The sequence below is a fragment of the Hyperolius riggenbachi genome, chromosome 10 (genome assembly GCF_040937935.1).
Source record: "Hyperolius riggenbachi isolate aHypRig1 chromosome 10, aHypRig1.pri, whole genome shotgun sequence".
Classification (NCBI taxonomy): domain Eukaryota; kingdom Metazoa; phylum Chordata; class Amphibia; order Anura; family Hyperoliidae; genus Hyperolius; species Hyperolius riggenbachi.
In genome coordinates, this window is record NC_090655.1 from 76,064,097 (window position 1) to 76,090,472 (window position 26,376).

General features: G+C 44.8%; 1 protein-coding gene and 1 long non-coding RNA gene across 2 annotated transcripts in view; one reads left to right on the top strand and one right to left on the bottom strand.

The window, feature by feature from the left end:
• LOC137535692 (uncharacterized) overlaps positions 1-26,376 on the bottom strand; it is a 172,276-nt gene that overhangs the window by 41,410 nt on the left and 104,490 nt on the right. The window lies entirely within an intron of this gene.
• SLC16A12 (solute carrier family 16 member 12) overlaps positions 15,577-26,376 on the top strand; it is a 190,168-nt gene continuing 179,368 nt past the window's right edge. The window contains exon 1 of the mRNA XM_068257554.1: positions 15,577-15,640. The gene's annotated coding sequence lies outside the window, so the exon portion shown is untranslated. The remainder of the gene's footprint in view (positions 15,641-26,376) is intronic.

Sequence of the window (26,376 nt, forward strand, 5' to 3'; positions counted from 1 at the left end):
CTGGGGTGGATGGATGGATGACAGAATCTGGGTGAGGTGGATGCATGGCAGAATCTGGCTGGGGTGAATGGATGGATGGCAGAATCTGGCTGGGGTGGATGGATGGATGGATGAATGACAGAATCTGGGTGAGGTGGATGCATGGCAGAATCTGGCTGGGGTGCATGGATGGATGATGGATGGCAGCATCTGGCTGGGGTGGATGGATGGATGGCAGAATCTGGCTGGGGTGGATGGATGACAGAATCTGGGTGAGGTGGATGCATGGCAGAATCTGGCTAGGGTGGGGTGGGTACTCACAGTGTTTCAGCACTCATTGCCCCACCACGTGTAGCACAGAAGTTCAGTGACCAGCAGATCTGCATCTCTCCCCTTCCTGCAGCCACTCTGTAATCCACCGGCTGGGTCTGTTCAGAGAAGCAGGAAGACCAGCCAGGCGATTGTAGAGCAGCTGCTGTGGAGGGGGAGAGATGTCGATCTGCATGTCACGGACCTTCTGTGTTATCCGTGTGGTGGGGAAATGACTGCTGATATGTTACTATCCCCAGCAGCTGAGGGCAATACGGAGCTGCAGGATTGCCCAGCAGAGAAGCCAAGCAGGATTGCCCTGCAGAGAAGCCCTGCGCAGCCATCACTGATCTTCCGTGCTGCTCGGGCAGGGTTGATGGCTGCAGGACCTGAGCTAATGCTGTCACTGATACAGATGAAGGGAAGGGGGAGGGAAGCTGTAATGTGCTCTGCCCCCTCTTTATTTACACAGCGTGAGTGGAGGGCAGAAGCGAGCATTCACAGCACAGGGAGGAGGAAGAGGGAACTGCGCCCCCCTAGTAGCTGGAAGGAGGCGGCGCCCCGGGCATTAGCCACGCCTGCACGTCTGTAGATACGCCTCTGCCAAGCATGCTCTGCGTATAGCTCCCGGCATGTCACCTGACACCGTGTTGGGTCACTCACATGATCAAAAACATAACCGATTTCAGATAGAATTGATCCATGTAATGGATCCATGTAATGGATCGGCAATACGATAAATCGTTTGGCTCCATCTTTAAAGGACATCTAGGGTGAAAATAAACTGACGAGATAAACACTTGTATCTATCCTCCTTCTCCTAAAATGACTTTTTTTTTAGATATCCCACACTTTTATTTTATATTTAAATCTAGTTCTTAAGTTTTTACTGTTTCATTGTCTTGGCTCAATGACATGTGCATTGAAGTATGGCAGAGCTCAAATATATGAACTATTGATCCTTTTTATCTCTTTCCTGCTCTCAGAAGCCATTTACTGACAGAGAAGTGTTTTATAACTGTGATTACTTATCAGTGAGGGTTATCCTCTAGTCCGACCCAGTCCCGACCCTGACAGAGACTGTTACTTGCATACCTGATGTTTAACTCTTTCAGACAGAGAAAGAAAAAAAGGAACACAGCACAGTTACTTGTGTGCTTGGCACTGTACATACACATGTCTATCTCATCATGCCACATGCCACCTCGGTTGTCCTTTAAATATTCGTATAGCACTGAAATCTAATAAGCCACCTGGGAGGAATTGAAAGCTGCACTTCTAATAATTAACAGCAGGTGGAGTGAGTGTGTTAACCTAAAGAGACATGAAAAGAGACATTGGAGGCAATGGATGTGTGTTTGGTGAAAGAACTGTGGCAAGGCCAAGGATCCCTGAGCAGGACCTAGGAAGCAGGAGAGGAGGAAGTTTTAGAAGACTGTAAGGCCTCTTTCACACCAAGACGTTGCGTTTTAGGGGACGTTAAGGTCGCATAACGTGCCCCTAACGCAACGCATGGTGGTGTTGAAGTTGGACGTCAGATTGAGCTGCGTTATGCGGCTCTTGGTACACCATTTAGTTCTATACTGGGAAGTCCGGATCTTTTCAATGATTCGGATGATTCAAATCGGATCATTGAAAAGATCCGGATCTTTGAACCGAATCTTTGAATCATTTTAGTAGGGAAGCAGGAAGCAGGGGGTGCAGCAGAGTGAGAGGTGCAGGAGAATGAAGGCACATTGAGGGTGCTAATGGGGAAGGGAGAGATGCAGCAGGAAGATTGTGCTTGTGCACAGAAGCTGCAGTTCCTGTTTCTTCTAGACATCCACTGTGAACCGAATCCTTCATTGTGATGATCCGGATGATACGACTCACAAAAAAGATCCGGATCAAAGATCCGAATCATTCATGAACTGGACAACACTACAGTGCAGTGAATATTAATTAGCCATGTGGCTAGCTCTCCCCTTACTGAGCAAACAGTCTAATGCAGCTAAAACCACCTATAACGCACAGCATGCTGCACCTTCATAGAACGTCCAGCGTTACACTAACGCAACGTGGGCACTGTAAACAGCCCATTGATTTTTCATTACTGTGAGTTACAGGCTGCTCTAACGTGCGCCTGTAACTTCCCACTGCGAAAGCAGCCTTAAGGTGGCCATACATCTAGCGATGATGGGAAGATTCCACCAAGACACAGATAGATCTCTCTTCTCTGATTGAAGATAGATCTGTCACTTACCAATACACCGCAGGCCGATTTCAGCATGAAATCTTGCAGGAATTGGTCTAGTGACGCTGCCTCGTCACTTCACGCCCTGGCACTGTTCCCCTAGTGTAAAATGTGTCCCCCACCCAGTTCCCTGTGCAAGAATATTTTACCTGTCAGTGTCTGCCGCTGGCTCCGTCTCCACACTCATCATTAAGTACACACACCCCACATGGTTGCCGACGCATGCGTGATGTCACTCGCATGCCCACATTACGTCGACAACCACATGGGGCACATGTATGTGAGGAAGAGTGCGGAGACAGCGGTGGACACCAACAGGTAAAGTATTCATGTACAGGGCACCAGGGAGGGGGGGGCACATTTTACAGCGCCGGGTGATCTGTCGTTAGAGATGGCTTGAACCTCCGATTTTCGGTTCGCGAACCTCGAACTTCCGGAAAAGTTCACAAACCTGCTAACTTCTTGAACCGCAATAGACTTCAATTGGCAGGCAAACTTGAAAAACTACAAACACTGTTTCTGGCCACAAAAGTGATGGAAAAGATGTTTCAAGGGGTCTAACACCAAGAGGGGGGCATGGCGAAGTGGGATACACACCAAAAGTCCCGGGGAAAATTACGGATTTGACGCACAGCAGGGTTATGATCCATTAAAGGCAGAAATCACATTGCATTGCTAAACTGGAGGCCTAAAGTGCTTGAAAACATCTTGCATGTGTATACATGGATCAGCAGTTAGTGTAAGTAGTGTACTGCTTCACACTGACAGACCAAACTCACTGTGTAACGCACCACAAACAGCTGTTTGTGTAGTGATGGCCGTGCTGGACTGGTGCGCACCATGGCGAGAGTGCAGGTGATGACGGTTTTCAAGCCCATATGGTCGGGCTGAGGTAGCTCAATGACAGAACAACAGTGACTGTCCAGCTGATCGAATTTGGTCTGTCCACAATGAAGCAACGACCTTATTATCTTGGGTGTGCCCCCCCCCCCCCCAACACACTCATATAGGTCATTGCTTCATTGTGATACGCAAGCCACTTCACCGTGGCAAGGTAACGATTACGAAGGGGAACTGACACATGTATATGCCTTTTGTTTTGTTGTTGCAGCCGCAGTGCAGCCAGAAAAATTAGGCATGTACATGCACCAGAAAAATTATTATTATGTTTGGTAGCAGCTGCTGCCAGCAGCACGGCCATAAAAATTCAGGAATCCACCTGGAGTCCTGGACCCTGTTGGTGGTGGCGGAGAAGGCAGTCAAGCGGACTGCAGGCAGAGATGCTGTGTGGGAACTGACTTAGTCTTGGGGCAGGCAGCAGCGGCCAGCAGGCAGAGATACTGTGTGGGGACTGACTTAGTCTTGGGACAGGCAGTCACATGGCGTGCAGGCAGAGATGCTGTGTGTGGGGACTGACTTAGCCTTCGGGCAGGCAGTAGCCCTCCGGGATCCATGCCTCATTCATTTTGATAAAGGTGAGGTACTGAACACTTTTTTGACCTGACTGCTGGTGGTATAATACAATGTGCAGTCACACAGGTGCAGTGAAAAGGTATGCACTGACTGCTGCTATAATACAATTGTGCAGTCACACAGGTGCAGGGAGAAGGTATGCAGCAACTGCTATTATAATACAATTGTGCAGTCACACAGGTGCAGGAAAAAGGTATGCAGTGACTGGTGGTGGTATTGTATAATACAAAGTGCAGTCACACAGAGGCAGCAAAAGGTATGCACTGAATGTGCTGGGCATGGCACAGTACAGCAATTAGCAAGGGCCAGCTGCGACAGACAGGGCTGTATATGCAGTGTCAGTGGCACACACACAAAAAAACACATCAGAAAAACATTAGCTCTCAAAAGAGCAGTTTTGGGGTGCTTTTCATCAACAAATATCAGCAAGGAGCAATCTAACAGACCTCCTATCGCTTTTCCTATCTCTCCAATGTCTCTCCCTTCTCTCACTAATACAGCAGCACACAGAGTGAGAACATGGCCGACGCTGCTGCCTTTTATAAGGGGGAGGGGAGCTCCAGGAGGGAGTGCAGCCTGATTGGCTGCCATGTGTCTGCTGACTGTGATGTAGAGGGTCAAAGTTTAGCCCAATGATGTAGTATAGGGGGCGGGTCGAACTTGCTAAGTGTTCGCGGTTCACCACGAACTCGAACCAGCTAAGTTCGCGTGAACAAGTTCTCCAGCGAACCGTTCGGGCCATCTCCATCTGTCATGTTTGTCCTGATATCACATGCCGTTACCGCCGTGCACCCGATTGAGCATGTCGGCACGAAATCTTGCACTACGTCCAATTGATACATGCAACAAATTTATGCCTCAAATTGTGGTTTCCCACAGTCGACCTGTGGGCGACATTCCATGATCAGGATGGGCAGTTAAATAGCTTAACCACTTCTGTACCAGCAGCAGGGGCGTTGCTAGGATCCCAAGAGATCCGGGGCACTTTTGAGCACTCCAGACAGAAAATTGGTGTGGTCACACACCAGAATGTGGGTGTGGTCATGGGTGGAGCCAAATTCACATGTTAGGCAGGTGCAGAGCGGCGAGATCGGCAGTAACGATGGTAACGCGGAATACAGAAGCAGTAGAATCTACGTCCAGTCAAAGCCGCAGCACCACCTGCTGGACGTAGATTCGTACTGCTTCGGTCCGAAAGCAGTTAACCTTACCCCTATTTGTTTACAAAATAAGACAGGAAGGAATGGATGCACTGTGACCTGGCTCTCACATGCTTAGTTGTTCACCTGGTTCTCTGGCAACCAATCAGAGAATGACATTGGTGAACCCGCTCTGAATTGATGTTGCTGAAACTTTAAAGATGGACACACACGTTACTTTTTTGTTAGATTTTACCCCAATTCAATGAAAACGATTGGTTGTACCAAACCATTGAAAGGGTTTTTTTTGTTTGTTTGTTTTTAAAAATCAAAAAATCCTATCAAATTTTGATTTTTTTTGAGACTGGACACGTTGGAAAATTCATACTAATTTTACCAAGAATTGTATGGTGTGTGATGGATGCTCAAATTATGTTCAACCAGAATACATTGTATATAACTATTCAGTACATACCAAATTTTATTTGTATAAACAAAATGGACAGAAAAATTGTGTTGTTGTTGTTTAGTTTTTTTTATGTAAATCAACAAATGTTTGTAGCAAAATCAAGTGTGGTATATGCAGTTGTAAGTAGAAATGTGGAGTTCATGGGTAATTGTAATGCTAAACAGCAAATTATGATCACATGAGATATTGATAGATGAACAGAGATGGAATATAGTGATAAATGTCACAGTGGAAAATGTAGTTCTATGAAATCGCAAAATGATCAAAATTTGATTATTGAGTGAAAGGTTGCCATGCAGGAAGGGTTTTCTAACAAACCAACTTTTTCAACATTTACGATCTTTTTTTTCCTGAAATTGCGGCGATCTTGAACACACGTGTGTGTTAAATCTAACAATTTATTCAAAACATCCCATCAACTGAAAAATTGGATTAAATTGGTCGGATTGAATCGAATTTTTTAAAATAACGTAACGTATGTAGCCACCTTTAGGGTGCATACACATGCCCAACTGATGTCCCCTGTTGGGGTTCCCTTGGGTGACATTCCTGGGCCGGGCTGTACCCACATGTGGCAGCTGTGTAGCTGACGACGCAGTGTGTTGCTATGCAAGGGGGGGGGGGGGCAGGGGGACAATGGAGGGATGACAAGCGGCATGTGCGTGATGTCACACGGGGGGTGGGTAAGCGGCTCAAACAATTGGGTTGGCAGGGGATCGGCGTTGTGAATAACTCAGGGGCTGGGGTTCTCTGTCTGTGAGACACACACCTGATTTTCGGCTGAGGCGATCATTATTGGCCACCTTGGAGTGTGTACAGGCCTTAATGTTGGATAAAACTCAGACATAGCGTTCAATAAAAATGTGTTTTCCTTCTTTTTATTACCCATACAGTTATCGTATTTGCTTTTGTGCACAAGTATGATTTTCTTTCTACAAATTACAAATTCCCAAAGTACAGTTTATCAGCTCTGAAAGTTGCTATTGCATTTTATTGGGTGCATATCAATTCGGCGCTGCTCAGTTCAGCACGGTGAGAGCCGAATGACGGCTCTCACCGCTGGCACTAAACTCCGAGATGGTGTTAAATACAATTCCCCCTTGAAGTTGTCACAACTCGGAGGGAGATGTAATTCCGGGTCTGGCAGCCGCCAGAGCCCCGAATTTCCGCTACGCTCCGAAAGCAGCTGATCCGCATTTTATTGCATAGCTGCTGTATTTATATATTAACATCTATCTTGTGATCATTTCTCATCTCTTTCTGCTCCTCGGCTCAGTGCAGCTCAGTTTTGGCAATTTGCTAATGTTTACTAAATAATAATAATAGCAGTATTTGTATAGCGCCTTTCTCCTGTCGGACTCAAAGCGCTTGTGAGGCAGCCACTAGAGCACACTCAGTAGGCAGTAGCAGTGTTAAGGAGACTTGCCCAAGAATCTCCTTACTGAAATAGGTGCTGGCTTACTGAACAGGCAGAGCCAAGATTTGAACTCAGGTCTCCTGTGTCAGAGGCAAAGCCCTTAACCAGTACACTATCCAGCCACTTGCTAAATGTATCTGACAAAGGAATATAAGATATTATCACCTCTTGGGGTGCAGCCAGAAGCTACCAACTGAAGCAAGGAGCTTTACACTGAAGAACAAAGTGCTGTATTTAACAGTTTGAATGCTGTTCTGCAATTTATTAAAAAACATTTTTTTTTATGTGGAAGTAGATTTTATGCTGTAAATAATCTTTTAGTGCAAAGAGGAAATGCTGAGTGTCATACCACTTTAAAGAATGATTGTATCTGTGTTATCACCTTGGGCTTCATTAGGTAATTATGTGAATTAACAAAGTTTTACCCTCGCAGGCATTTGCAATATACTGATTTTAAATGAGGGAGTGGAATATGTGGTGTTAATTCTCTTGATCCCAAGTGATTAAAATCCCCCATGTAGCCTAGAGCTGTTTTATAGTGTGTAGACCTCAAAGAAATGTATTGTTAAAGGAGTCAGTTAAGAAATGTAAATTGTTTTCTGCACTACAACATCAACTTTAACAAAGCTGTATTTGCCTATATATTATTTGAGTCCGGTGGTATCTCGTTATATGTTATATGCTCATGGTGAAAACATTTAGTTGGAGTTTAGAGCAAATATTTACTTTGCTTTTTACAAGTCTGAAGGCTTTCAGGCTTCTTGACATATTGGCTGTCCCTCTCTGATGGCCACACAAGTTGCTAATTGATTGTTTGGCTTTCATAAGTGACAAGATAGTCTTTTTTTCAGTTGGGACATGCACCCACACTGAAGATTGGAAACCTAATGCTGGGGATACACGGTACGTTTTCCCCCTTATCAATCGAGCCGCTGATGGCTCGATAGTTAATTTCTGACAGGTCCGATGACCCCGCTCGATCCCCGCCCGCTCGATCCCCGTGGGCCGACAATAGCGGGGAGTCGAGCGGAAGATAAGGAAGCGCCCGTGGGGACGAGCGGGAATCGATCCGGACGGCGGTGGGGACGAGTGGGGACGCGGCGGGAGTCGATCCGGCAGCTAATCGAGCCGCTGGGTCGTACCGTGTATCCCTAATCCCCAGCATTAGAAAGCAAAGCCTCCTTTTTTCTTTTTCTTTTTTATTAAATGGCTGTTTACTAGGGATGATCACAGATTTGCAAATTGTTCAGAGTTGATGCAAATGTATGCAAATGTGTATGCAAAAAATGCAGCTTGAAAATGGGCCAATCAATTTAAACATGGGTTTAAATTGATTGGTCCATTTTCAAACTGCATACATTTGCATAAAAATTAGCATAATTTCAGAACAATTTGCATCTCATTGATCATCCCTACTGTTTACATTGTTTGTTAAAATTTGAATAGTTAGCCATATACAGCCATGGCAGATAGGTTTAAAGGCTTCTCAAGGTAGAAGATAGGACCACTATTTCTTGCCAGAGAGTTCTGAAGGATTCAGTCAAATGGTTTTCATGACTTCTCCACTCGGATGTGTCTACAGAGGCAGCACCCACTCATTGGCTCATTCTTGCCATACTTTACTGTATTAAATTCCCAATCGACCTTCCGATTCAATAATTTCATTGAATCATAAGAGATTTCCGTCTGGGATCGGTCAAATGGAACGATCAAGAATGTTGGAAAAAACGTGGTCACAAAGGCTCGATAGGGTGCGCGTTGGTAATGGCGTTTGATATCGCGACAATCACCAGACCCGATGGGCCCCTGGCCAGTGTGCCCCAAATGTAAAGTGTCCTCCCCTTACCGTCGCAGTCCCCTATGTTTTAGGACAATTTCTTGCTGAAATCTAATCTAAAAAACTGGGCAGTGTGGGGGCAAGCAACTGATCCTTGATCCCTTTCCGATCACAATTGAACATGGAGGGATCTATCTAATGGTGGATATGGTCATACATTGAGTGATGTTTGGCCAGCTTAAGTCTCTGGTGGATGAATGCCTTAAATCTAGCATTGTTATACTAGATGGAACAATCTCTATTAAGGTAAATCTATGCTATTTATTCTAAAAAGCATTCTGCGCATTCATGTTAGTGTTGGGCGAACACCTGGATGTTCGGGTTCGCGAACGTTCGCCGAACATGGCCGCGATGTTCGGGTGTTCACGCCGAACTCCGAACATAATGGAAGTCAACGGGGACCCGAACTTTCGTGCTTTTTAAAGCCTCCTTACATGCTACATACCCCAAATTTACAGGGTATGTGCACCTTGGGAGTGGGTACAAGAGGAAATTTTTTTTTTAGCAAAAAGAGCTTATAGTTTTTGAGAAAATCGATTTTAAAGTTTCAAAGGGAAAACTGTCTTTTAAAGGGATACTGTAGGGGGTCTGGGGAAAATGAGTTGAACTTACCTGGGGCTTCTAATGGTCCCCCGCAGACATCCTGTGGCCGCGCAGCCACTCACCGATGCTCCGGCCCCGCCTCCGGTTCACTTCTAGAATTTCAGACTTTAAAGTCTGAAAACTATTGCGCCTGCGTTGCCATGTCCTCGATCCCACTGATGTCACCAGGAGCGTATAACACAAGCCCAGTAAGGTCTGTGTGTGCGCAGTATGCTCCTGGTTACATCAGCAGGATCGAGGACACGGCAACGCAGGCGCAGAGGTTTTCAGACTTTAAAGTCTGAAATTCCAGAAGTGAACTGGAGGCGGGGCCGAAGCATCGGTGAGTGGCTGCGCCAACACAGGATGTCTGCGAGGGACCATTAGAAGCCCCGGGTAAGTTCAGCTCATTTTCCCCCGACCCCCCTACAGTATCCCTTTAAATGCGGGAAATGTCTGTTTTCTTTGCACAGGTAACATGCTTTTTGTCGGCATGCAGTCATAAATGTAATACACATAAGAGGTTCCAGGAAAAGGGACCGGTAACGCTAACCCAGCAGCAGCACACGTGATGGAACAGGAGGAGGGCGGCGCAGGAGGAGAAGGCCACGCTTTGAGACACAACAACCCAGGCCTTGCATGCGGACAAGAAGCGTGCGGATAGCAATTTGCTTTTTGTCGGCATGCAGTCATAAATGTAATACAGAGGAGAGGTTCCAGGAAAAGGGACCGGTAACGCTAACCCAGCAGCAGCACACGTGATGGAACAGGAGGAGGGCGGCGCAGGAGGAGAAGGCCACGCTTTGAGACACAACAACCCAGGCCTTGCATGAGGACAAGAAGCGTGCGGATAGCAATTTGCTTTTTGTCGGCATGCAGTCATAAATGTAATACAGAGGAGAGGTTCCAGGAAAAGGGACCGGTAATGCTAACCCAGCAGCAGCACACGTGATGGAACAGGAGGAGGGCGGCGCAGGAGGATTTGTGAGGGTTGATTTCCTGGACAACATGGGCGGTATTGAGTGGGTTTTCTTCGGTGCTCCACTGTGGCCTGTACGTGAACCGTCAGGGGAAACACCACTTCCCTTGCCCCTCCCTCTTTCACAGGATTTCTTCTTCATTTCACTTATCCTTAAAGTACATGCTGACTGGCAGCAGTACAGTGGCAGTACAGAAATGCTATACAGTGGCGGGTGAGCGGTGTACTACTATTCCCAGCAGCGACACAGAGCACAATGCTATACAGTGGTGGGTGAGCGGTGTACTACTGTTCCCAGCAGAGACACAGAGTGGCAGTAAACACAATGCTATATAGTGTGGGTGAGCGGTGTACTACTGTTCCCAGCAGCGACACAGAGCACAATGCTATACAGTGGTGGGTGAGCGGTGTACTACTGTTCCCAGCAGCGACACAGAGCACAATGCTATACAGTGGTGGGTGAGCGGTGTACTACTATTCCCAGCAGAGACACAGAGCACAATGCTATACAGTGGTGGGTGGGTGAGCGGTGTACTACTGTTCCCAGCAGCAACACAAAGCACAATGCTATACAGTGGTGGGTGAGCGGTGTACTACTGTTCCCAGCAGAGACACAGAGTGGCAGTAAACACAATGCTATACAGTGGTGGGTGAGCGGTGTACTACTATTCCCAGCAGCGACACAGAGCACAATGCTATACAGGGTGAGCGGTGTACTACTGTTCCCAGCAGAGACACAGAGTGGCAGTAAACACAATGCTATATAGTGTGGGTGAGCGGTGTACTACTGTTCCCAGCAGCGACACAATGACTGGGGGGACCCTGGCTAGCCTGGCTGGAGAGAGAACTAGAGAACTACGCTGACGTCATCGGACGTCCTCCAGGCTCTACTACTGCGCAGTAGAGCACGGAGGACGTCCGATGACGTCAGCGTGCCGGCGTGGGACGCAGAAGTTCCGGGCCTTGGAGCGCAGAAGAGCCCGACCTGGCAGCCGGCCTGGCCAGGTCGGGTCGGCCACCGGAGACCACCGGGAGCCTGCGGAGCGGCGGCGAGGGCACCTCCTGCCTGCCACGGGCTGGAGGAAGACCCAGGTAAGTGGAAATTGATTTTTATTTTTTACCCACCCTCCCTGAACCTTTCCTTTAACCAGTTCGGCCTATCTGGACGAGCTTCCTCGTCCAGATAGGCACTGCTGCTGCCGCCGCCTCGTGCGCGCGATCGGGCGCGCCCCCGCGCGCGCTCCCGCTGCCCGCCGCTAGCCCCCCGATCAGTGAATGGGAATATAATTCCCATTCACCGATCTATCTTCCCCGCAGAAATACCGACGCTTTCTCTCCAGAGAGCGTGGTATTTCTGCCCCCAGGAAACATTTCCCCTACTTTTAAGTTCCTAGATGCGAAATCGTTCGCATCTAGGACTTTTTTCACTGTGGCCATCTTGTGGCCGAATAGTAAACTGCACCACAATTCATTTTTAATTAAAAAAAATATATATTTTACATTTAAAATTAACAGTTTCCCTCCCACACCAAAAATTACCCACATACACTTTTTTTTATTAAAAATAAAAATAAAAAATACAATTAAAAAAAACCAAAAACAACATAAATAGTTACCCAAGGGTCTGAACTTTTTAAATATGCATGTCAAGAGAATATGTTATTATATTATTTAAAATTATAAGCTTATAAACAGTGATGGACGCAAATTGAAAAAATGCACCTTTATTTCTAAATGAAATATTGGCACCATAAATTGTGATAGGGACATCGTTTAAATGGTGTAATAAGCGGGACAGATGGGCAAATAAAATACATGAGTTTTAATTACGCTAGCGTATATTAATTTCAAACTATAATGGCCAAAAACTGAGAAATAATATTTTTTTTTTCATTTCTTTCTTAATCTTCCTGTTAAAATAGATTTAGAAAAAAATAATTCTTAGCAAAATGTAGCACCCAAAGAAAGCCTAATTAGTGGCGAAAAAAACAAGATATAGATCAATTCATTGTGATGAGTAGCAATAAAGTTATAGGCGAATGAATGGGAGGTGAACGTTGCTCGGATGCATGAGATTTTCGGACTGCGGTGCTGAACCGGTTAATGTAATTTTATTGAAGTTGGCATAAAGGCCTGAAGAAGTTGGGCAACTCTTTGATAAGTGGGCAAATGATGTTAATAATTTGTACTGATGCTGTAAATCTTTAAAAGTTTTATTTCTATTAGTAACTATATACAGTGGTGTGAAAAACTATTTGCCCCCTTCCTGATTTCTTATTCTTTTGCATGTTTGTCACACTTAAATGTTTCTGCTCATCAAAAACCGTTAACTATTAGTCAAAGATAACATAATTGAACACAAAATGCAGTTTTAAATGATGGTTTTTATTATTTAGTGAGGAAAAAACTCCAAATCTACATGGCCATGTGTGAAAAAGTTATTGCCCCCCTTGCTAAAAAATAACTCAACTGTGGTTTATCACACCTGAGTTCAAATTCTGTAGTCACCCCCAGGCCTGAATACTGCCACACCTGTTTCAATCAAGAAATCACTTAAATAGGAGCTATCTGACACAGAGAAGTAGACCAAAAGCGCCTCAAAAGCTAGACATCATGCCAAGATCCAAAGAAATTCAGGAACAAATGAGAACAAAAGTACTGTAATTGAGATCTATCAGTCTGGTGAAGGTTATAAAGCCATTTCTAAAGCTTTGGGACTCCAGCGAACCACAGTGAGAGACATTATCCACAAATGGGAAAAACATGGAACAGTGATGATCCTTCCCAGGAGTGGCTGGCCGACCAAAATTACCCCAAGAGCGCAGAGAAAACTCATCCGAGAGGCCACAAAAGACCCCAGGACAACATCTAAAGAACTGCAGGCCTCACTTGCCTCAATTAAGGTCAGTGTTCATGACTCCACCATAAGAACGAGACTGGGCAAAAACGGACTGCATGGCAGATATCCAAGGCGCAAACCACTTTTAAGCAAAAAGAACATTAAGGCTCGTCTCAATTTTGCTAAAAAACATCTCAATGATTGGCAAGACTTTTGGGAAAATACCTTGTGGACCGACGAGACAAAAGTTGAACTTTTTGGAAGGTGCGTGTCCCGTTACATCTGGCATAGAAATAACACAGCATTTCAGCAAAAGAACATCATACCAACAGTAAAATATGGTGGTGGTAGTGTGATGGTCTGGGGTTGTTTTGCTGCTTCAGGACCTGGAAGGCTTGCTGTGATAGATGGAACCATGAATTCTACTATCTACCAAAAAATCCTGAAGGAGAATGTCTGGCCATCTGTTTGTCAACTCCAGCTGAAGCGATCTTGGGTGCTGCAACAGGACAATGACCCAAAACACACCAGCAAATCCACCTCTGGCTGCAGAAAAACAAAATGAAGACTTTGGAGTGCCTAGTCAAAGTCCTGACCTGAATCCTATTGAGATGTTGTGGCATGACCTTAAAAAGGCGGTTCATGCTATAAAACCCTCAAATAAAGCTGAATAACAACAATTCTGCAAAGATGAGTGGGCCAAAATTCCTCCAAAGCCCTGTAAAAGACTCGTTGCAAGTTATCGCAAACGCTTGATTGCAGTTATTGCTGCTAAGGGTGGCCCAACCAGTTATTAGGTTCAGGGGGCAATTTCTTTTTCACACAGGGCCATGTAGGTTTTGAGTTTTTTTTCTCACTAAATAATAAAAACCATCATTTAAAACTGCATTTTGTGTTCAATTATGTTATCTTTGACTAATAGTTAACGGTTTTTGATGAGCAGAAACATTTAAGTGTTACAAACATGCAACAGAATAAGAAATCAGGAAGGGGGCAAATAGTTTTTCACACCACTGTAATACCTTGTTCTTGCCAATGATCCAATTTTAGTTCTGTGTCCAAATATTGTAACCACCTAATAGGAAAGGATTTGCAGTTGCTTGTAGACGAAGAATAATTTTTTTTTTTTAGAAAACTGTCTCCAGATCTGAATAAAAGGTTTCTGAGCTAAAAAGGTAAAGCGTACTGGCTCCATCCTACATATTTGGTGGTCATGTCCCTATATTATGAAAATATGGCAGAGATCCTTTAATTTTATTTCACATCTTGTTGGTTACAGAATTATGCCTTGTCACACTTTTACTGTTTACAGTTTACTGTACAACCTCGTTGCATTGAGTGAAATAATAGCTTGCAAGCAATATGTCCCTCAGAGCACAGAACTCTAAAGGTGCGTACACACGCAACTACCGGCGGCAACGACGGGTCCACCGGACCCTCCCGCTGGACGGACGTTCAGCCGACAGTAGCACGTGTGTACATGCTGTTGGCGGACTGATAAGGCTGTGTCTGAACGATCCGCTGAGCGTACACATGTGCTACTGTCGGCTGAACGTCCGCCCAGCGGTAGGGTCCGGCGGACCTGTAGTTGCCGGCGGTAGTGCGTGTGTAAGCACCTTAAGTAACAAACATTCCATACAGATCACCTGGCAGAACTAGAACTGTCGCCACCAGTGATAAATTTCAGAATGTAAATCAGGGTAAGGAAAGATTTTACAATGGGTGAACACTAACTAAATAATTTCTAAATTAATATTGTAAACAATAAGCAATTTTATTACGTTATATTCACTACCGTTCATCCCCTTTGTACTTTGTCAAAACTGGTCTTACTACGGGCACTCAGTAGAATGCCTAGGCGAAGTAAAGAACATCGTATTTTGAAATGAAGGAAGACGTTTTGAACTTTGCCTGGAATGATTTTGACGTTCCATAGAATGCCTGGATTTCTCACTTTGCCTGTACCATAAAATCTTCATTACCTGACATGTAATTATATTCTGTATTACTGGAAAGCAGCAAACAGCTGTTGTCTATCTATGTGAACCACAATATGCTGGTACAGTCAGAGTAGGGAGAGTTTAGAAAGCTGAGGAGGAAAAAAAAACATGTGTAACCTGATTCTGGTGATTTATGACTAGCTGTTCACTATTGCTTTGCATTGGCAGGAATGGTTTAGGGGTGGGGACTGAGCTCTAAGCATTAGAATACAGGCTAGAAGCACCTGAGTTTAAATACATGTAGCTCAGCATCTGATCAGAAGCGTGGTGCTGACATGTGGCCACCAGTCTGCAGGGCTTCCTTTGGATCTGTGTGGGCTTAGATAACAGACACAGAGGATACATGTACAGCTGAGCCTGCTGCTGTCCCTCCAGAACACTATGGTAAGCTGATCTGAGTCTAATCTACTGAAGTTATGGTTGGAATTCTGGTAATCTGTACATCAGAACATGCAAAATACTTTGTACCAATTGTTTCAGCATAAAAAATTGGAGATGTGTATTGGCTAAATTTTGTGTGTGTTTGTTTTTTGTTTTTTTGTTTTTGTTTTTTTTTTTACTTCATTTTGAGCTGTTTATTTACTAAGCAATTTTGACTACTTCAAAAAAATGTATTTATTTATTTATTTATTTATGAAAATAGTATCATCCAGTTTAGGGATAGACAGATGGGTACACATCTGCTTTCTGGAATGCCACTTGTTACGGATTATTTATGATTTTCTCATATACCAAAGACAAACAAAAGCAAATTGTTGCTTTTTCAGTAGATGCGCTAGACACTTAGGGCCCATTCACACTGGGGATCGCAAAACGCCAGCAAAATCGCTCACATTTTGCGACAGGGATTTTTCTATGGTTTTTGCATATTTTTACAGTACAATTTTGCGATTTTTGAGCGAACGCAATTCACTTTTTTTTTACATTTCAATCGCACAAAAGCGATGCATGCATTGCGTTTTTGTTTAACGCAAATCACAAATCTCTGGCGATCGCTGCAGTGAGATCACTGCCATAAACTTTTAATTACACTAGTGATTTCAAAGCGCTAGTGATCGCCGGCAATTTGGCGATCAGTGGTAAATGCCCGCAAATCGCCCTGTGTGAATGGGCCCAAAAAGCTACAAACATGATCCTGTACGTTTCCTGCATTCTGTATTGTTAGAAATTTATAAATAAATTGATATAAAAAAATGAAATAGACTGATTTATCAAGACCTTTGCAGAAAAATCTGGATCTAAAGTAATAGCTTAGCTACCCAGAACAGCCAATCACCTCTCAGCTGCTAAATGAGACAGAGATCCTGATTGGTTGCACTGGGCAACTGTTTCCACATCTGTTCCAGTTATCTCTGCATCCATCTTATTAAATCAGCCCTAATGTCTTTCATAATGGGAGGAATTCTCAGCCAAGTCTATACTTAATAATAGATCCCAGAGCTGAATTTTGCTGCATGTAAAGTGAGTAGTGTTAATGGATGTACTGATAGCCTTGGATGATGTATGGTTATTAGCATGGAAGGGACGCTCACTGCTATCTATTACTGGTATGCATCATTCTTTGTGGCTTTATGTTTTGTTGTTTAATAAAGTGTCTCACCTGCTTATGGTGCAACTTTATGCCTCATCAGTACTTAACAGTTATTTACAGTATCTCACATTTTTGTAAATATTTTACAATATTTTTTCATTAGACAACACTGATGATATGGCACTTTGATACAATGTAAAGTAGTCAGTGAGCTTAAAAACCAAATTCTTGGTAAATAGAGGAGGTAGTGGTGGACTTACCTCCTCCAAGTAGACACACAATGACTGTAGTAAAGACAGTCAATATATTTTATTTATGAACTCCAAATATGCAACGCGTTTCGCAGGTTTGATCCCGCTTCATCAGGCAAAAACAATGGAGCAATAGCATATGTGCTCAGTAGAAGAGCCAGACACCTCTGTGGCTCTTCTACTGACCACATATGCTATTGCTCTGTTGTTATTGCCTGATGAAGCGGGATCAAACCTGCGAAACGCGTTGCATATTTGGAGTTCATAAATAATATATATAGACTGTCTTTACTACAGTCGTTGTGTGTCTACTTGGAGGAGGTAAGTCCACCACTACCTCCTCTATTTACCAAGAATTTGGTTTTTAAGCTCATTTAGCTTCCTTTTATCCTTTTGGCGCCTCTGTTCTCCTGCATAATATTGAGTCCACCCTGGGTGGAGGGTTAAACCCCCTTTTTTCTCATCAACAGAGAGTGACTTCTTATTCCTGAGTGTGGTCAGGAAAATCTCCCCACCTGCCTTTACAGTGGTTGCCTAATGGTAACCCTGGTTTGTGAGTATTAATATTTACTCTATCTAGTAACCATTTACCAGTACATATTACACTATTGGGGCTCTTGGTGTTCCTTGTCCTTGTTTTTAAAGTAGTCAGTGCATGTCTTGTATAACACACAGCAAATAATGTCTAATCTGCTGGCAACAAAAGTGAGTACACCCCTAATGTGAAAATTCTGCCCAAAGTGTCAATATTCTGTGTCCCCACCCTAGCCGGATTTCCCACAAGGCAAGAAAGGCAGTTGCCTGGGGCCCATGGGGGCAGGGGGGCCCGGATGTGTGGGCTGTTTGGAATGTTAACCATTGTTCTGTAGATAAGAGTGGATCACTCACAATCACTCTGAGCTGTTCCCCTCCTGATGGCTGCTATATTGCTGCTCCTGGCTTCTCACCAGAGCCAGATCATCCATGAGGCAATGTAGGCATTTGCCTAGGGCCTGGAGAAACATTAGGGGCCCGTAACTTCAGCCAGTCTCGGACAGTTTTATGCATGCGCAGTGACTCCCTCCATCTCTTCGGCATTTGCATAAACATTTGCATCGAATTTTCATATCTTTGATCATCACTAGAAGTCAGTCAACTATCTCTGTCCCTAGAAAACTGTCCTCCAGTGTTGCCACAGCCCACCACTCATTCAATATAAATGGCAACCTTGCCAATGGATTGGTGCAAAAGGTTGGGTGGAAGTGCTGGAACAGCCTAGGATGGCAGACGGGTGCCTTATGTGCTGTAAAAGCAACTTCTGGAATATGCACCAAGAACACAAGGCCTCTTTCACATGGGAGGCTGAACTGCACACTTGTCAGGCAATTCAGCCTCCTGGCTGTTGGCCACAAGCCTTTTCTGGCATGCAGCCATATTATGCCAGCATTTGTAAAGCCACGCGCCCCATCATTTGTCATGTTGTGGCATTATCTATCAGCAAAAAGCAACAACGCGAATCACATCTGGCCATGTGCTAAAGAAAGTGAGGGCAAAGGTGCTGGACTAGCCAAGCATGTCTCCAGACCTAAATCTTATTGAGCATCTGTGGCGCATTCCCCTTATTGAGCATCTGTGATGCATTCCCCTTATTGAGCATCTGTGACGCATTCCCCTTATTGAGCATCTGTGACGCATTCCCCTTATTGAGCATCTGTGACGCATTCTCCTTATTGAGCATCTGTGACGCATTCTCCTTATTGAGCATCTGTGACGCATTCCCCCTATTGAGCATCTGTGGCACATTCTCCTTATTGAGCATCTGTGACGCATTCTCCTTATTGAGCATTTGTGACGCATTCCCCTTATTGAGCATCTGTGACGCATTCCCCTTATTGAGCATCTGTGACGCATTCCCCTTATTGAGCATCTGTGACGCATTCCCCTTATTGAGCATCTGTGACGCATTCTCCTTATTGAGCATCTGTGACGCACTCCCCTTATTGAGCATCTGTGACGCATTCCCCTTATTGAGCATCTGTGACGCATTCTCCTTATTGAGCATCTGTGACGCATTCTCCTTATTGAGCATCTGTGACGCATTCCCCTTATTGAGCATCTGTGACGCATTCCCCTTATTGAGCATCTGTGACGCATTCTCCTTATTGAGCATCTGTGACGCATTCTCCTTATTGAGCATCTGTGACGCATTCCCCTTATTGAGCATCTGTAACGCATTCCCCTTATTGAGCATCTGTGACGCATTCTCCTTATTGAGCATCTGTGATGCATTTTCCTTATTGAGCATCTGTGACACATTACCCTTATTGAGCATCTGTGACGCATTCCCCCTATTGAGCATCTGTGATGCATTTTCCTTATTGAGCATCTGTGACGCATTCTCCTTATTGAGCATCTGTGACGCATTCCCCTTATTGAGCATCTGTGACGCATTCTCCTTATTGAGCATCTGTGACGCATTCTCCTTATTGAGCATCTGTGACGCACTCCCCTTATTGAGCATCTGTGACGCATTCTCCTTATTGAGCATCTGTGACGCATTCTCCTTACTGAGCGTCTGTGACGCATTCTCCTTACTGAGCGTCTGTGACGTATTCTCCTTATTGATCTGTGACGCATTCCCCTTATTGAGCATCTGTGACGGATTCTCCTTATTGAGCATCTGTGACGCATTCTCCTTATTGAGCATCTGTGACGCATTCCCCCTATTGAGCATCTGTGACGCATTTTCCTTATTGAGCATCTGTGACACATTCCCCTTATTGAGCATCTGTGACGGATTCTCCTTATTGAGCATCTGTGACGCATTCTCCTTATTGAGCATCTGTGACGCATTCCCCCTATTGAGCATCTGTGACGCATTTTCCTTATTGAGCATCTGTGACGCATTCTCCTTATTGAGCATCTGTGACGCATTCTCCTTATTGAGCATCTGTGACGCATTCCCCTTATTGAGCATCTGTGACGCATTCTCCTTATTGAGCATCTGTGACGCATTCTCCTTACTGAGCGTCTGTGACGCATTCTCCTTACTGAGCGTCTGTGACGTATTCTCCTTATTGATCTGTGACGCATTCCCCTTATTGAGCATCTGTGACGGATTCTCCTTATTGAGCATCTGTGACGCATTCTCCTTATTGAGCATCTGTGACGCATTCCCCCTATTGAGCATCTGTGACGCATTTTCCTTATTGAGCATCTGTGACACATTCCCCTTATTGAGCATCTGTGACGCATTCTCCTTATTGAGCATCTGTGACGCATTCCCCCTATTGAGCATCTGTGACGCATTCTCCTTATTGAGCATCTGTGACGCATTCTCCTTATTGAGCATCTGTGACGCATTCCACTTATTGAGCATCTGTGACACATTCTCCTTATTGATCTGTGATGCATTCCCCTTATTGAGCATCTGTGACGCATTCTCCTTATTGAGCATCTGTGACGCATTCTCCTTATTGAGCATCTGTAACGCCTTTCCCTTATTGAGCATCTGTGACACATTCTCCTTATTGATCTGTGACGCATTCTCCTTATTGAGCATCTGTGACGCATTCTCCTTATTGAGCATCTGTGACGCATTCTCCTTATTGAGCATCTGTGACGCATTCCCCTTATTGAGCATCTGTGATGCATTCTCCTTATTGAGCATCTGTGAGGCATTTTCCTTATTGAGCATCTGTGACGCATTCTCCTTATTGAGCATCTGTGACGCATTCCCCTTATTGAGCATCTGTGACGCATTCTCCTTATTGAGCATCTGTGACGCATTCTCCTTATTGAGCATCTGTGACGCATTCTCCTTATTGAGCATCTGTGGCGCATTCTCCTTCTTGAGCATCCGTGACGCATTCTCCTTCTTGAGCATCTGTGACGCATTCCCCTTATTGAGCATCTGTGACGCATTCCCCATTATTGAGCATCTGTGACGCATTCCCTTTATTAAGCATCTGTGACCCATTCCCCTTATTGAGCATCTGTGACGCATTCTCCTTATTGAGCATCTGTGACGCATTCCCCTTATTGAGCAACTGTGACTGATTCTCCTTATTGAGCATCTGTGACGCATTCTCCTTATTGAGCATCTGTGACGCATTCTCCTTATTGAGCATTTGTGACACATTCCCCTTATTGAGCATCTGTGACGCATTCCCCTTATTGAGCATCTGTGACGCATTCTCCTTACTGAGCATCTGTGACGCATTCCCCTTATTGAGCATCTGTGATGCATTTTCCTTATTGAGCATCTGTGACGCATTCTCCTTATTGAGCATCTGTGACGCATTCCCCTTATTGAGCATCTGTGACGCATTCTCCTTATTGAGCATCTGTGACGCATTCTCCTTATTGAGCATCTGTGACGCACTCCCCTTATTGAGCATCTGTGACGCATTCTCCTTATTGAGCATCTGTGACGCATTCTCCTTACTGAGCGTCTGTGACGCATTCTCCTTACTGAGCGTCTGTGACGTATTCTCCTTATTGATCTGTGACGCATTCCCCTTATTGAGCATCTGTGACGCATTCCCCATTATTGAGCATCTGTGACGCATTCCCTTTATTAAGCATCTGTGACCCATTCCCCTTATTGAGCATCTGTGACGCATTCTCCTTATTGAGCATCTGTGACGCATTCCCCTTATTGAGCAACTGTGACTCATTCTCCTTATTGAGCATCTGTGACGCATTCTCCTTATTGAGCATCTGTGACGCATTCTCCTTATTGAGCATTTGTGACACATTCCCCTTATTGAGCATCTGTGACGCATTCCCCTTATTGAGCATCTGTGACGCATTCTCCTTACTGAGCATCTGTGACGCATTCCCCCTATTGAGCATCTGTGATGCATTTTCCTTATTGAGCATCTGTGACGCATTCTCCTTATTGAGCATCTGTGACGCATTCCCCTTATTGAGCATCTGTGACGCATTCTCCTTATTGAGCATCTGTGACGCATTCTCCTTATTGAGCATCTGTGACGCACTCCCCTTATTGAGCATCTGTGACGCATTCTCCTTATTGAGCATCTGTGACGCATTCTCCTTACTGAGCGTCTGTGACGCATTCTCCTTACTGAGCGTCTGTGACGTATTCTCCTTATTGATCTGTGACGCATTCCCCTTATTGAGCATCTGTGACGGATTCTCCTTATTGAGCATCTGTGACGCATTCTCCTTATTGAGCATCTGTGACGCATTCCCCCTATTGAGCATCTGTGACGCATTTTCCTTATTGAGCATCTGTGACACATTCCCCTTATTGAGCATCTGTGACGGATTCTCCTTATTGAGCATCTGTGACGCATTCTCCTTATTGAGCATCTGTGACGCATTCCCCCTATTGAGCATCTGTGACGCATTTTCCTTATTGAGCATCTGTGACGCATTCTCCTTATTGAGCATCTGTGACGCATTCTCCTTATTGAGCATCTGTGACGCATTCCCCTTATTGAGCATCTGTGACGCATTCTCCTTATTGAGCATCTGTGACGCATTCTCCTTACTGAGCGTCTGTGACGCATTCTCCTTACTGAGCGTCTGTGACGTATTCTCCTTATTGATCTGTGACGCATTCCCCTTATTGAGCATCTGTGACGGATTCTCCTTATTGAGCATCTGTGACGCATTCTCCTTATTGAGCATCTGTGACGCATTCCCCCTATTGAGCATCTGTGACGCATTTTCCTTATTGAGCATCTGTGACACATTCCCCTTATTGAGCATCTGTGACGCATTCTCCTTATTGAGCATCTGTGACGCATTCCCCCTATTGAGCATCTGTGACGCATTCTCCTTATTGAGCATCTGTGACGCATTCTCCTTATTGAGCATCTGTGACGCATTCCACTTATTGAGCATCTGTGACACATTCTCCTTATTGATCTGTGATGCATTCCCCTTATTGAGCATCTGTGACGCATTCTCCTTATTGAGCATCTGTGACGCATTCTCCTTATTGAGCATCTGTAACGCCTTTCCCTTATTGAGCATCTGTGACACATTCTCCTTATTGATCTGTGACGCATTCTCCTTATTGAGCATCTGTGACGCATTCTCCTTATTGAGCATCTGTGACGCATTCTCCTTATTGAGCATCTGTGACGCATTCCCCTTATTGAGCATCTGTGATGCATTCTCCTTATTGAGCATCTGTGAGGCATTTTCCTTATTGAGCATCTGTGACGCATTCTCCTTATTGAGCATCTGTGACGCATTCCCCTTATTGAGCATCTGTGACGCATTCTCCTTATTGAGCATCTGTGACGCATTCTCCTTATTGAGCATCTGTGACGCATTCTCCTTATTGAGCATCTGTGGCGCATTCTCCTTCTTGAGCATCTGTGACGCATTCTCCTTCTTGAGCATCTGTGACGCATTCCCCTTATTGAGCATCTGTGACGCATTTTCCTTATTGAACATCTGTGACGCATTCCCCATTATTGAGCATCTGTGACGCATTCCCTTTATTAAGCATCTGTGACCCATTCCCCTTATTGAGCATCTGTGACGCATTCTCCTTATTGAGCATCTGTGACGCATTCCCCTTATTGAGCAACTGTGACTCATTCTCCTTATTGAGCATCTGTGACGCATTCTCCTTATTGAGCATCTGTGACGCATTCTCCTTATTGAGCATTTGTGACACATTCCCCTTATTGAGCATCTGTGACGCATTCCCCTTATTGAGCATCTGTGACGCATTCTCCTTACTGAGCATCTGTGACGCATTCCCCTTATTGAGCATCTGTGACGCATTCTCCTTATTGAGCATCTGTGACGCATTCTCCTTATTGAGCATCTGTGACGCATTCTCCTTATTGAGCATTTGTGACGCATTCCCCTTATTGAGCATCTGTGACGCATTCTCCTTATTGAGCATCTGTGACGCATTCCCCTTATTGAGCATCTGTGACGCATTCTCCTTATTGAGCATCTGTGACGCATTCTCCTTATTGAGCATATGTGACGCCTTCCCCTTATTGAGCATCTGTGACGCATTCTCCTTATTGAGCATCTGTGACGCATTCCCCTTATTGAGCATCTGTGACGCATTCTCCTTATTGAGCATCTGTGACGCATTCTCCTTATTAAGCATCTGTGACGCATTCCCCTTATTGAGCATCTGTGACGCATTCTCCTTATTGAGCATCTGTGACGCATTCTCCTTATTGAGCATCTGTGACGCATTCCCCTTATTGATCTGTGACGCATTCCCCTTATTGAGCATCTGTGACGCATTCTCATTACTGAGCGTCTGTGACGCATTCTCCTTATTGATCTGTGACGCATTCCTCTTATTGAGCATCTGTGACGCATTCTCCTTATTGAGCATCTGTGACGCATTCTCCTTATTGAGCATCTGTGACGCATTCTCCTTATTGAGCATCTGTGACGCATTCTCCTTATTGAGCATCTGTGACGCATTCCACTTATTGAGCATCTGTGACGCATTCTCCTTATTGATCTGTGACGCATTCCCCTTATTGAGCATCTGTGACGCATTCTCCTTATTGAGCATCTGTGACGCATTCTCCTTATTGAGCATCTGTGACGCCTTTCCCTTATTGAGCATCTGTGACGCATTCTCCTTATTGAGCATTTGTGACACATTCTCCTTATTGAGCATCTGTGAGGCATTTTCCTTATTGAGCATTTGTGACGCATTCCCCCCTATTGAGCATCTGTGACGCATTCTCCTTATTGAACATCTGTGACGCATTCTCCTTATTGAGCATCTGTGACGCATTCCCCTTATTGAGCATCTGTGACGCATTCTCCTTATTGAGCATCTGTGACGCATTCTCCTTATTGAGCATCTGTGACGCATTCCCCTTATTGAGCATCTGTGACGCATTCCCCATTATTGAGCATCTGTGACGCATTCCCCTTATTGAGCATCAGTGACGCATTCCCCTTATTGAGCATCTGTGACTCATTCTCCTTATTGAGCATCTGTGACGCATTCTCCTCATTGAGCATCGGTGACGCATTCTCCTTATTGAGCATCTGTGACGCATTCTCCTTATTGAGCATTTGTGACGCATTCCCCTTATTGAGCATCTGTGACGCATTCTCCTTACTGAGCATCTGTGACGCATTCCCCTTATTGAGCATCTGTGACGCATTCTCCTTATTGAGCATCTGTGACGCATTCTCCTTATTGAGCATCTGTGACGCATTCTCCTTATTGAGAATTTGTGACGCATTCCCCTTATTGAGCATCTGTGACGCATTCTCCTTATTGAGCATCTGTGACGCATTCCCCTTATTGAGCATCTGTGACGCATTCTCCTTATTGAGCATCTGTGACGCATTCTCCTTATTGAGCATATGTGACGCCTTCCCCTTATTGAGCATCTGTGACGCATCCCCTTTATTGAGCATCTGTGACGCATTCTCCTTATTGAGCATCTGTGACGCATTCTCCTTATTGAGCATCTGTGACGCATTCTCCTTATTGAGCATCTGTGACGCATTCCCCTTATTGAGCATCTGTGACGCATTCTCCTTATTGAGCATCTGTGACGCATTCCCCCTATTGAGCATCTGTGACGCATTCCCCTTATTGAGCATCTGTGACGCATTCTCCTTATTGAGCATCTGTGACGAATTCTCCTTATTGAGCATCTGTGACGCATTCTCCTTATTGAGCATCTGTGACGCATTCCCCTTATTCAGCATCTGTGACGCATTCTCCTTATTGAGCATCTGTGACGCATTCTCCTTATTGAGCATCTGTGACGCATTCCCGCTATTGAGCATCTGTGACGCATTTTCCTTATTGAGCACCTGTGACGCATTCTCCTTATTGAGCATCTGTGACGAATTTTCCTTATTGAGCATCTGTGACGCATTCTCCTTATTGAGCATCTGTGACGCATTCTCCTTATTGAGCATCTGTGACGCATTCTCCTTATTGAGCATCTGTGACGCATTCTCCTTATTGAGCATTTGCGACGCATTCCCCTTATTGAGCATCTGTGACGCATTCTCCTTATTGAGCATCTGTGACGCATTCTCCTTATTGAGCATCTGTGACGCATTCTACTTATTGAGCATCTGAGACACATTCTCCTTATTTAGCATCTGTGACACATTCTCCTTATTGAGCATCTGTGACGAATTTTCTTTATTGAGCATCTGTGACGCATTCTCCTTATTGAGCATCTGTGACGCATTCTCCTTATTGAGCATCTGTGACGCATTCTCCTTATTGAGCATTTGCGACGCATTCCCCTTATTGAGCATCTGTGACGCATTCTCCTTATTGAGCATCTGTGACGCATTCTAATATTGAGCATCTGTGACGCATTCTTCTTATTGAGCATTTGTGACGTATT